The sequence below is a fragment of the Liolophura sinensis genome, chromosome 6, assembly GCF_032854445.1.
Source record: "Liolophura sinensis isolate JHLJ2023 chromosome 6, CUHK_Ljap_v2, whole genome shotgun sequence".
NCBI lineage: Eukaryota > Metazoa > Mollusca > Polyplacophora > Chitonida > Chitonidae > Liolophura > Liolophura sinensis.
This window is the reverse complement of record NC_088300.1, coordinates 59,609,569-59,622,630: the sequence shown is the minus strand read 5'-3', so window position 1 is coordinate 59,622,630 and position 13,062 is coordinate 59,609,569. Positions and strand designations below refer to the sequence as shown.

Below are 13,062 nucleotides of genomic sequence, written 5' to 3'. Positions count from 1 at the left end.
CTAGTAGTTAGAGTACTATTGCAGCACAATGACTCACAAGCCTCTCACCAATGTGGTCGCTACCAGTTCAAGTCCAGCTCATGTTGACTTCATCGTATGTGATGAAGCGTTGCGTTGGTTTCTCCTCGGGCTCTGTCGCTTTTCCTCCCACCATCTATATAAGAGAACGACTACGCGGACTGTAGTGTAAAACACCAATCAAATAAATAAAATAAATGTACATAAGACACGATGATTAGCAATATATATCAGCTGTATGTGATAATATTTTATTTATTTATTTGATTGATGTTTTACGCCGTACTCAAGAATATGTGATAATAGGTCATACCTGATACACAGCTAACGTGAATTGCTAATCAACCTATGTGATAATAGGGTTGATTAGCAATTCACGCTAGCTGTGTATCAGCCATGTTGATAAACAATAGACGTCAGCTGTGAATCAGCCTATGGTGACAAGCAATAGACGTCAGCTGTGAATCAGCTATGGTGATAAACAATAGATGTCAGCTGTTGTGCTTTATCTTGCTGACGTTAAGGCTTGAATACTAGAATAGTAGCAATTAATTTACACTCGACCCCCTTACGTCATGACATGAGGCAATCAGATTTTGAAAACATGGACTGATGTTAATACCAATTTATTAGCCGTCACTGGTGACCACAGTATCACAGTACGCAAACCACACCAGCTGTACTAAATAACACACCTCGTGGTCTCTTAATACCATCAACCCAGGAGCCTTCGATGGTCTGCGTTAAAATGCTAAGCTAATTGTTAGTTAAGCTGATTGGTTTTACTAATTTCTTCCTCCCTTGGTCTAATCCGTGTTAAATAACTCGTAATTAAAAGCGTGTTACCACAACTGTTATGGCCGTCGTCGCTGTTTTGCTTTCATCCCCTTCTTAGTAATATGTTTTCGACCTGGACTCAAAACAAACCATCTATACGGTACGATTCGCCACGATCTACGTATATTTCCACCCCCTGTGCAGTGGAGGCATGTGTTTCATATATCAACAGATACAGTTTCGACTTTATAGGTTTTAAAAAGTGGTCTGAAAATATTTGAATGTATGAAAATTTTAATTTGATTCAATTGTTGCTTTAAACCGTACTCAGGAAATATTCAGCTCTACCATGGTAGTCAGTTTTATGGGTACCAGAAGCGGAAGTAATCTTTTGCTGTTGCTGACGAACTTTCCCACGTGTGTACCTATATACAAACATACATAGATTGTCCACCACCACAAAGCTGCATATGACAAGTTGTCGTAATTACATTTCAGAGCTACTCAGTTGATTGAATGAAATGCTTCAGGTTAACAGTACATGTAAATTAACACACACGCCGAAATGACGTAAAAATCCATACAGGTGACATGACTGAGATCTCATTATTCCTAAAATAAAACTCAGTTAACTATTTCTTTCATACATTTACATATAAGCTGTGGTACGATCAGTGGTTTCAGAGGAAGGTCTTAAAAAAAGGTTTCTAAACAGCACGGTAAATACTGGACGACACTAAACAAGTCTCACTAAAAAGGAAAACAGTGAAAATTGTGATCAGTACATTGTGTTCTTTCCAAACAGAAATCTTGTCATATTTGAACAGCTCTGTCTTGTGTTGAATTAACACAAGATCTCATTTGTGCTTTATTTTTTTATAACACAAACATATGTACTTCACATTTATTTAACACATCTTTGTGTTGGGTTAACACATTTCTGCATTGAAACAACACAAGTGGTTGCTTTAGATTTCAACCCAAGTGTTTTTGTGTGTATTTTTAAATTTTCCAGCACTACAATTGCTAGATTATTGGAACAAGATGAAGGGCATATATCTTCATAACAATTTATATATATAGAACAAATAAAGAGCCATTAGTCTACATGAAGCGATTTGATTGCTCAAAAATAACCGTACCATATATCAAGAGAGTCAAGGTCACAATTTTCTCTCGCTGAAGGTAATCAACCGCCCTAAAGTCTGTTTAAAAAGAAATCGGTATGGTGGTGAAAATAATTTCCAATTCGTACAAAGCAGACTGACTTTGATCTTGCTCGTATTATCGACCGCCGACTATGAATAATAATGGAGTCCTAGAAAAAGGACACGCCCAACTGTGACCCAAGTAAAAGTAATATAACGTTCAATCTCCACCGCTGGACACGCTGCGCGCAGAACTAAAGTATATGATGGTGCAGATGGAGATGGTGCAGATGGAGATGGTGCAGATCCCTCCACAGCTCTTTCAGAGGGCGCTATTATAGTTTTGCCTGGAAATATAATAACCTTTTCAGTAAACCTATTGTATTAATTGTCTCACATTCTCTGCATTGGTCTATCTGTGCGACATATCTAGACGCCACAATAGTCTTTTGCTTTATGACATCATACAGCAGAGTTTGCGACGTCACATAAACGTCACGAAATATAACCTCACACGAATCATCCTAAAAATGACAATCGCATCATCTCTTACCTCTCTCATTCCTTTGAACAGTTATGCTTTGAATGTAAAATACACCCTGAAATTAAGACACATTTCTTACACCTCAATATAGGTCGTCTTGACACCTAGCACTGCATGCTCCAATATCTCACAGACAAAAAGGTATAAACCACTTGGCAAAAACATTGGTCGACATGTGTGGTCAGGTCTCACGGGTCCAGTTTTGAACTCCTTCATAAAGACGCCAAAAGCTGTACAGCTGTATACCTAATAATTATGCCAGTGATCTGCCTGACAAGATGATAAGGCGATGGGGCTAGCTATGGGACGACGTTCAGAGTAATTACCCTTACATAAGAAGGTCTAATATTACAAGTGTTAAAATATTTATATAATTTCACAACTTTTACGATATTTCGCAGGTTTTGGCTAATGTTCTCTTTTATCACTGCATTCATTCAAGCATGAAATCCCTATAGACTCGTGGCAACGCCCTCTTTACTTCACTGAATTACTGTAATATTGCCACAGAGGCGTGAAACCACGATCGTTGATTCATCCATTATGACTGACTTCCAACGATCGCGTAATCATTGCAGACGCGTCATTTCTTGATTGCCTCATTGCATATTTCCTCTATATTTCAACCGCATTGCACATTTGCACATTCGCTCCTTTGCATCTCTCAATCATTTTAATGCTCCACGGTTCCTTCCCATTGCTCTCTCTCACATGCCTCCATAGTCCCATTGCATTGCCCAAAGGTTCCTTTCCATTGTTCTCTCTCGCATTCCTCCTTGGTTCCATTGCATTGCCCAACGGTTCCTTTCCATTCCTCCATCGAACACTCCCATAATTTCATCGCATTGCTCCAACGTATCTTTCTATGGCTGCATCATTCATTCGCTCCATAGCGTTACTCCATTGCATCCCTCCATCGTTCCTTTCCACAGCTCCATTGTACCCTTCCATCGTTCCATCGCTCCTTCGCATTCCTCCACTTCGTCGCAATGCTCGAAGGTGGTTTATGTTAATAGGCCCGGAGAGTCCTTCTCGACCTTTTTCACGAGCGCCTTCAACCCTTTTCAGATGAATACTACAGAATGTGATTATTTCAGATTATTGGGCCATAACGAGGGCCTGGCCACGTCCTAACCATGGCTGTTTGCTTAATCATTCAGATACAAATGTCTTCAAAAAAAACAATCGTCATCTTGTTGATTTGCGAATATGCACCCGTATTTTTCGTGTATTAATCTGAGGTGCAGTAGACTCCGGTTGTTCTCTCTTCCCTGTATGTACAAGGGTGCAGGCTAATCTCGTGATGGGTTGACTGGCACTTTCCTTCTCTGATGGTTTTATTTCAATTCCATTATCACTGTCTGAGTGCCTTTCTTCTGTCACACCTTACTTTGTTCACATTTGGCAGCGAGACGGGGGCAACGTTTTACTTCATGTGTCCGTTTCTCTGAAATACCTATCTTGAAGTTGTCTGAGCATAAATACAAAATGGTAAATTTTATTTTAAAAGAGGCTTTAAGTAACCCCCTTTCGCACTCTACAACGCGTACCTACGTGGTGAGTGTATTCTTGAGAACTCTACACACATTTACATCCTTTCCGTTTTTTATTGTCGCCATCATGCATAACGGTCATGATTTATTAGAGATAATTACCTGATGTCCGTATAGGCGGGGGTGTGGGGGCCTCCGTGGCCTAGTGGCTATCGCGCTAGTGCAGCACAGTACCCAGGAGCCTCCCACTGTGGTATGTGGTAAGTTCAGTCAGCAACCTGAGGATGGTCCCCCCAGGCTATGCCCGGTTTCCTACTATCATAATACTGGCCGCTGTCGTACAAGTGAAATATTCTTGAGTTTGCCGTAAAACATCAGTCCAATAAATAAATAAATATTAGAGGGGTCAACCCAGAATGTTATGTATGTTATCTTTGAGGTAATTCAATAAATTAGAGTCATCTTTATTGGATAATTTCATATTGCACATACCCATCTATAAAAAAATGCGCTGAAAGCCCTTTCGTGTTGTAAAGCAAAAGCGTCACAAAAGGACGTCATCGTGATATCCTAACGTCGAATGTAGAATCTCCCGTGTCAGGTAGAAGGTATTCAGGCTCTTGCCAGTTTTTAACATGACATTCTGTATTCTGTGGAAAACTCTCCGTTGATCTGTAGTTTGGAAACTGTTTGAACTACCGCCCTTGCCGTTACTCAACTCACTATAGTATGCTGTGTTTAGTCACTATAGCTAGACTATCACTACATCTTCCACATGCGTTCTAATACGCCGCTATATGCTTATATTTGCCTTCCCATGATTCTTCCAAGCTAATCTAAACCTTATAGCAATTTACCTATATTAAGTCTAGTTAATATTAAGAAAGAAAGAGCTGTACCCGACTTTTTTTTCTTAAGCAAGGGTGATTTGTGCAAGCAACATCTATACCATGCATAAGCAATTGTGTAGTGTTTAACTTATGAGTTTTCCAGAAGCACTCCTTGTTGGGCTTTGGTAAAAAAAAAACTATCTTGTTAAACAACTTACTGGACTGAAGAAGTTTCATGAAAACGGGAACTTTTTTGTACTTCTTCTTCTTGATGTTATGACAGTGTTGAAGGGCATGGAGATTTACGAAACGGTTGCAGAGAATTGTTTTGAAAGAGTCGTGAGAAGGTGTTCAATGAGCCAGGAGCCGTGATCAGGAAGCAGTCTGAGACTTAAGTCAGGTTAATGTTAACTACGAAACAATCTATTTCTTTAAAATTGTTAGTTACCTTTGGAACGTTAAATTAATACTTAGAGTTGTCTCAAACTTCCATGACAAAAATGAAAAACAACGCTAAAGCTCAAAAATAAATCCCGGAATTATACCAATAAATTGGACTTGATTCCCAGTTTTCTAAGCAATGTGTTTAATTTCTACTCACGTTACCTTATATTCTATTTCGCCTTAACCGCAAATGTGATCTACTATTCTGCTGTTTTTGTGACGTCAACAAACAACAAACGTTGTTGCTTATAGCGTCACCATGCCAACAGAATCTCTAACGTCATCAACATACAAAAGGCGAAAGGAGAAAGGATTGAAGATTGTGACGTCATTTAAGAATCCATTTGTGACATAACCCTACCAAACTTCTTGCTGTTTGAATTAGAACATTCTGTTTTGAGATAACGTCTTGCTCATCGAGAATCGTTTTAAAATGACTGAGATAAAAACTGAACCGAAATCCCCAGTCATTCCCGTTGACGGAGATTGTGTAGCCAGTACATCGGATAAGAGTACCGAGTTAAAGGATCTGGATTCAGAGAAACAATGCTGGTCAAATCTTGATCAGAGAATCGTCACGGTCAAGAGTCAGTCACCATCGGGTTGTCACGATTCACAGGATACAGTGAAACCATCGACACTAACAGCAGTAGTAAAATCAGAAGCAAAGCCAGATGGCCACTTAAATGACGGAGTTGTAAAATATGAGCCCGGTGTCAACCAGGAAAATTGGGAAAGGATTGTCAAATCCGAATTACCACAGTCCAGAGAGGAAACGAAGATTCCACCCCCAGTTGTCCCGAACAGTAGATCTATTCAGTATGTGATCGTGCCTAGTCCAAGCGGCACGATATCTAAAGAGGAATTTCAGCGGTTTGCTCTGATCTGTAAGCAGGAAATGGATGGGAATAAAGTCAGTGTCGCTATTGCTGGTCCCAGGGCGTCCCTGGTGTCCGCCGACGGCAAGACACTGGGTATTGTAAGCAACACAAATGAACCGCTAAACCCTAGGACTAAGACACCATTGGGTGCAAATCCGGTGAAGATGGAGCGACCCGAAGGTTCGCCCGCGGCACTTGACGCTTCACTGATCCAGAGCAGCCTTTCGGCGTACGCCACCATCCTGCCAGGAAATCAATCCACAACACCTGAGCCGGAAAACCGCCTGCCAGGTATATATTAGATAGGAGATGTCGTTTTGATGAGCGACACGTCCTAGGGTTTAGCGGTTATCGTAATTGATGCGAACATCACTTCTCACATAAAAAGTCATATGTTACAACAGTTTTATAACTATTTGTACTAGTTATTTGACCTTGGCAGGTTTATTTATTTATTTATTTAATGAGTGTTTTAAGCTGTAGTCCTACCGTTTGCAGAAGTTGTTTGGTCAGACAAAATATATTTGTTTATTTGACCGGTGTTTTACGCCGTACTCAAGAATATTTCACTTATACGACGGCGACCAGCATTATATTGGGAGGAAAGCGGGCTGAGCCCGAGGTAAACCCATGAAAATCTTCCCGTCTACGACCGGAGAGGAAGAGATCTGGGGCTGAACTCAAGCAATCGCATTGGTGCGTTGTTTTAATACGCTAGCGCTCTAACTGTTCGGTCACAAACGCCCTTGGCAAGTTTGAATTCATGCAAATATTAGTACATTGCTCAAAGCTTTACCTAATTTCGAAACTAGTGTTGAGGTGGTGTATTAATAACAAAAGTTAGCATAGTCAATGTCACTTACCAGGCGCTGTACACATGAGCTATAGATGTTTTAGTCAGTAAGTATGCTTGTTGTTGTTTATCTGTTGTGTTGTGTCTTGATGTCCTGCTTGACTGTTCAGTTTGCGCCAAAAATGCATAGCCATAATTAAACGTAGATCTGATCGTTAAGTGTGCCCATCAAACAGGAACGAGTCTGGTATACAGAACACCTGGTGCGAACAACATGAACAAAAACGGAAAGATCAAGCGTCCAATGAACGCATTCATGGTCTGGGCTAGAACGTATCGGGCCAAAATGGCGGAAGCGTTTCCTAACACCACCAACTCTGATGTCAGTGTTCGGCTGGGTCAGGTATGGCACGAGATGACGGATGAGCAGAAGAGGCCGTACTACAGAGAGGCTGAAAGAATCAAGCAGCGACACAAAATGCTATATCCCGGTATGTATTGTCTGCAAATCTGCAATGTTCTATTATAGATGTTCAATCATCGCAACGCTTAAAACTGGCGCGAAAAGGCACAGTGCACGTACTTTTCTCTGCGTGAACCACGGCGTTTACCATTCTTTTCTCTGCGTGAACCACGGCGTTTACAATTCTATTTGCACTTCCATATAAATTTGACGTTTTTTTAACATCATCCAGTCACTAATTACTCAGAATGAAAATGCATACAGGCTGGTTTTCTTTATATACATTAGTCTTTGCTTTCTTGAACAGAGTGGAGTTACACGCCTTCTCCTGCCCGGAAAAAGCCGGAGGAACCTCCCGTAGAGACAGCCGAGAGCGTGGCCCACAGTGTCTATTGGGCCAGGTACGGGGGCGGCAGCATCCAAGCAGTTCAGCAAGCAGCAAACCAGCTCCTAACAGAGGACTGCTCACTGAGTCCTGGGTCAACTCTTCCTCTGTCAACCAACGATCAGACCATCCCGTCCAGCGGAACAGTGTCCAGTATTACCAACGTCTATAAACCTGTGCCTTTAAAAAGTGTAGCAATTACTGAAAAAGGTTTGAATTCCCACGGTCCCAAGGCTAATATTAGTTTGCAAATGACATCCACAAGCAAAACTAAAAGCATTTCCATTTAACATTTTGCCGTTCCAAATGTCGTCTTCTTTAAGGATGATATTTGTGGTAAAAGAGCGCTTGATTTCTCTTACTTTTTGCAATTCAGATGCAGGTTGTCGAAAAACATTGCAACTGAATACGTCAGGGTAATCAGACATTTCACAGTATTTAAGCACTTCATTGTTTGAAGGTACTTCATGGCATTTAGGTGCTACCAATCTGTGACATCTGAGTTAATACCTGTAAGCTACATGTATAACCACCTTACCAGCTCAGTGTAGAGCCAAAAATCCAAAATTCTTCTTAATAACCATGACTTAGTTGCTTCACGATTTGCGTCGAACGATGAATATTTTACTTCTTTACAAGGGTCAGATTTCTGCCTGGAAACCACAGCCCTTTGTCAAGTATTTTATAAATTTTGTATTTATTATTGTAGTTTCTTGTCCTTCGTGTAGTTTATTGTCCACCTTGTCATCCGTTTTTAATCCTGTGATCTATTGCTCGTCCTGTGATCGTTCATCCTTTAGTCATTACTCATCCTGTATTCCTTGTACATCCTGAGGCCCCTTCTTCACCCTGTAAAACCTGTAGCCCTTTTCCATCATTTAGTCTGTTCTTCATCCTGCAGACGCCCGTTCATTCTGTAGTGTATTGTCCATCGTGTAGTCCTTTATTCGCCATTTAGTCCTTTGTTCATCCTGTAGTAGGCCCTTCTTCCTGTCTGTAGTCTCTTGCTCGTCCTGTGGTCTCTTACTCACCATTCCGTTGTTCAGTTGTTCGTCCTGTAGTCCCTTGTTCGTTTTGCAGTGTACTTTCTGTCCTGTAGTACCTTGTTCATCTTGCAGTGTATTGTCCATCCTGTAGTACCTTGTTCACCATTTAATCCCTTGCTATACCCATAGACTATCGTTCATCCATTAGTTCCTAGTTCATCCTTTAGTCCTTGTTAACCCTGTAGTCTCTTGTTCGTGTAATCCCTTGTTGACCATTTAGTTCTTTGTTCACCATTTAGTCTCTTGTTCACCCCATAGACTCTCGTTAATCCTGTAGTTCCTTGTTCATCGTATAGTATCAGTTAAGATAACGGAATATGTAGTATTTATAGCCATGCAATCAATGTGTTTGACCACACGAAAACATCAATCTAATACCAATCTTGACCACAGATATTGGGCTTTATCTTCATCAGGTCCCACTGAAATCAAACAAGAACCTGACGCTACAAACACCTCCATGGTCAAAGTGAAAACCGAGAAGGTGCAAAAGCTTACAAAGCATGCTAAAGGATGTCCTCTGAGCACCGGTAAGAGAGACACGCGCTATGCAAAGATTAGCTCTTTGTTTCACTATACTTAATTCATGTAATCCAACGATTTCACGGATGTTTTGGAAACAGTCGATAAATACTACTCTTCCTAGAAACAATGGCTAACAGGGTTATTGTGGAAGGCGCTTATAGATATATGAAAAGATAAGAAAGTGTTACATCCACTAGACCAATAGAGCAAACACATACAGGCAGAAACACAGTGAATTGCAGATACCCTAATTCCTCAACCTTTTGGCATACGAAAGGGCAAATTTCAGTGCAATTTATGCAGATTTTTAATTTGATTTTCGAGACAAAACAACATTGGTTTGATTAGCCAGTTTCGGGGCTTTACAAAAAGAATGCTTTTTGTAGTTAACACAGAATAATGCTTTCGGCATATGCTTGAATAAACACCTTGTAAACATGCGTAAAGGTGTGAGAATTACACTAAACAAAAATGGCCAGTTTGAATATGTAGATATACTGATGATCATCATTTGCACCTGCCTGATCGTTTACAGAGCCCACAAATAGTAGTGAGAGTGCACAGACGAACGTAACATGTGTATGTGCAGAGAAAGGCCAAAACAAACGTCAGAGAAAATCACGTGTTCGAGAAAAAGACAGGTGAGGCGAATGAATGAATGTTTACAGGTTAACGCCATGTGACAGGCGAAGAGTCTGAAAATACACGCTAATAGAAATTCATGACTTTCTTTTACGGGATGTATTCAAGGAATTTTAAGGTGAAAAAAATGTCATGCTGCAAATGTTGATTGAACTTAGAGGCCGATGACAGACAGCGTCATTTACCATAAATGCTTGAAAATCACTCCGGTTGCTGGCTAAAACGCCTTGGCTCAAGAGACTTTATGGAACTATATAGGGGCGTTAAACCAAAACTATCGACCCGACAACTATAACCAAACGGTACCGAGAGGCCATGCCTTTGTCCCGTCTCTTTGAACACGACAGACACCCTGATTGCGTTTATTCCCTAATTGAGTTTAGTCTGGGAAGTGCATTAGGCACTTCGGCTGGTGGTAGAAATTTATGGAAACCCCGTTGTGTTTTAGGATTACATTCACATATCTGTGTTTTGTAGGGGCAATTCCGGTGAGAGTGTCCCTGGAGGTCCACATGCTGATATTCGTCGTCAGCGGATGTCTGGTAAATACCTAACCTGCACACTCCCATCTACTGATGGTAAGTATATAAGGGGTTTGACCGGCCCGGATAGCACAGTTGGTAGAGCGTCCGCTTCGGGACCGGTAGATCCAGGATCAATCCTTGATCGAGTCACACCTAAGACTTTAAAGGAGGAAGTTGTAACTTCCTCGCTTGGCGTTCAGCATAAAGGGGATAGTGCAACGACTGGTTGACCCGTATCAGTATAATGGCTCGGGCGGTGCGGCTTACTTGCCTTCGGTAAGTCGTCTCAGTGAAGCAGCACTAAATAAAAGAGCGGTGGAAATCCGTCCTGCATCAAGGAGGCACATTACTACATGCACCCTAATGATTCCTTCGTCGTCATATGACTGAAAAATTGTTGAGTACGACGTTAAACCCCAAGCACTCACTCACTCTATATAAGGGGTTCAGTCTGTGTCATTGCTCAGTATATCACTCACAGTGCTATGTATAATTGATGGCTCTATCAATGGCTAGAATAAACCTCCTGCTCCTACATGTGGGCAAGCTCGTGAGTAATAATTTGTCACAGATCAGTGGTTTACCGCGTGCAGTCCCGATTTCCTCCACCAATAAAGTTGACCGTCATCGTGTAACTGAAACCGAACTCTTGGGTACGGCATTAAACAACAATAAGCTTACTCTGCCTTCCTCTACAGTGGTACATGGGAATGTCTGTCAGCAAGTGCCGTCGTATATAAGTAAAGCATTCTCCAGTACGGCTTAAAACACCAATCAATAAATTAACAAATAAATAAACAAACAAAAAAAGAACAATCAAATAAATAAACAAATATTATCACTGTTATCCATTGAAAATATAATGACAGCGTTGTTTTTGTCCATCAGGAACGCCGTGTCCAGAGAACGACTTCCCGTCCGATCCATATAACCCTTTCTACTTCCTGAACCTGGGCAGGGAATATGTGGAAAAGGCAGACCCGGATGACGTTGACGTCGACAGGTAAACAAAATCCTGCTCTCTTTTTACTGTGTCGGAAGAAAGTGTTCTGAAAATAAAATGTGTGTTTTAGTACATTATAGCAGAACATACGCCGTGACCACTTTTCTTCCTAACCAACTTTTCCCAAGGTGAGTGCTTTACTCCTGGCACACAACTTGCCATCATCGTATAAGTGAAAATTTAATCAGTATGTCGTTGAAGAACAATCAAATAAATATACAATCAAATAAAAATTGTTAAAATGAACTAAGCTGTATTTGCCCCTAGGTTCTTCTCAGCATCCTCAAGTCATTTTTCAGCAGCGCGTTGTACCAGTCATCTTAGTATGGATTGGTTTTCAAATCGTATTAAACGTTATTCATCTTTGCTTTATTTAGACAAGTGTTTATGTTTACGAACGTTCCAAAGTATATCATGAGAAAATGGTGAACATTTTCGGCTAGATGACATTCTTGTCTTCCATTCCAGTTGGAGGACGTATCTTGGAGAGAACACCGAACAAATGCACCCATATCTCCACGAACCGGACTACAACCTGGACGTTTTTCTCAGCGAGGCCAGAGTCAGTAGCAGTACGACTTCTCTAGCCTCCAGTGACATTGACATCGTTCCGACGCCACTAGCGTCAACGCTAGATCGCCTACAAAAGCCTGCCAACGGAAAGCCGAAGACGAAGTCCACCAGGAACAGATCATCCGGCAGTGCCGCTAAGACGAAGACACGGGAGAGCCGATCCAAGAAAACCAACAGCAACCGTTCAGATGGGAGTGTATCGAAGTCTAAGATCGTTAGTGACAGGTCAGGCGTTAGTAGACTAGACACACCAAGGCCAAAGAGCTCCAAAAATATGTCTCCTCCTGCAGATCTGCCTCCAGTTGCGAGTGATTTATTCGTCATCAAGGAAGAGGTGATTGTAACAACCTACGAAGGAGATGAACCTTCGTTACTATCTGGTCAGCTAACCGACGCAGGCGGGGCAGGAGACTCGATGGCTACCTCTTTCACACCCAAACCTTCATCAGCTAATTTTAGCATATTTTCTAACGGAGAAAGTTTCTTTGAAGATGTTCCAACGATCTCACCACCAGGCAAGAAACCATGTGTTCAATAATTGTGCATGTCCTTGGGATTCTTGTGACCTTGAAACACTACCAGCGAACTTACCTGGAGATAATCCTTAATCATGGGAAATAAGCATTACTCGCCAAAACAACGTTTTGCTCTCGTGATCAAAAATATAAACTAGGATATACTGTTTGTGAATTGCATGTATAGCAGTCTTATAACTGGTCATCGAAACGTGCGCAATGACAACAGCACACCAAAGAGCAAAACAGATTCCGGTTGTAACAGAGATAGAATGTGGAAAATTATATAAAAAATAAGAAGAAAAAAAAGAAATGACATTACAGCAGCAGTACATTAACTTCGAAGCAAAAGAATTTTACAACGAACCTCTGCAGAACTCGCCCAAACTCATTTTGATCAGAACCACGCGGGAAAATCTCACAGCCTGAAGAATTGGGTTAATATTAAACCAGCGAAC

General features: G+C 41.2%; 1 long non-coding RNA gene across 1 annotated transcript; it reads left to right on the top strand.

The window, feature by feature from the left end:
• Positions 1-9,949: 9,949 nt before the first annotated feature.
• Positions 9,950-11,432, top strand: LOC135468434 (uncharacterized). Its single transcript, XR_010444224.1, has 3 exons — positions 9,950-9,988; positions 10,467-10,567; positions 11,402-11,432. It is a non-coding gene; the product is annotated as an uncharacterized LOC135468434 (long non-coding RNA).
• The last annotated feature ends 1,630 nt before the right edge of the window (positions 11,433-13,062 follow it).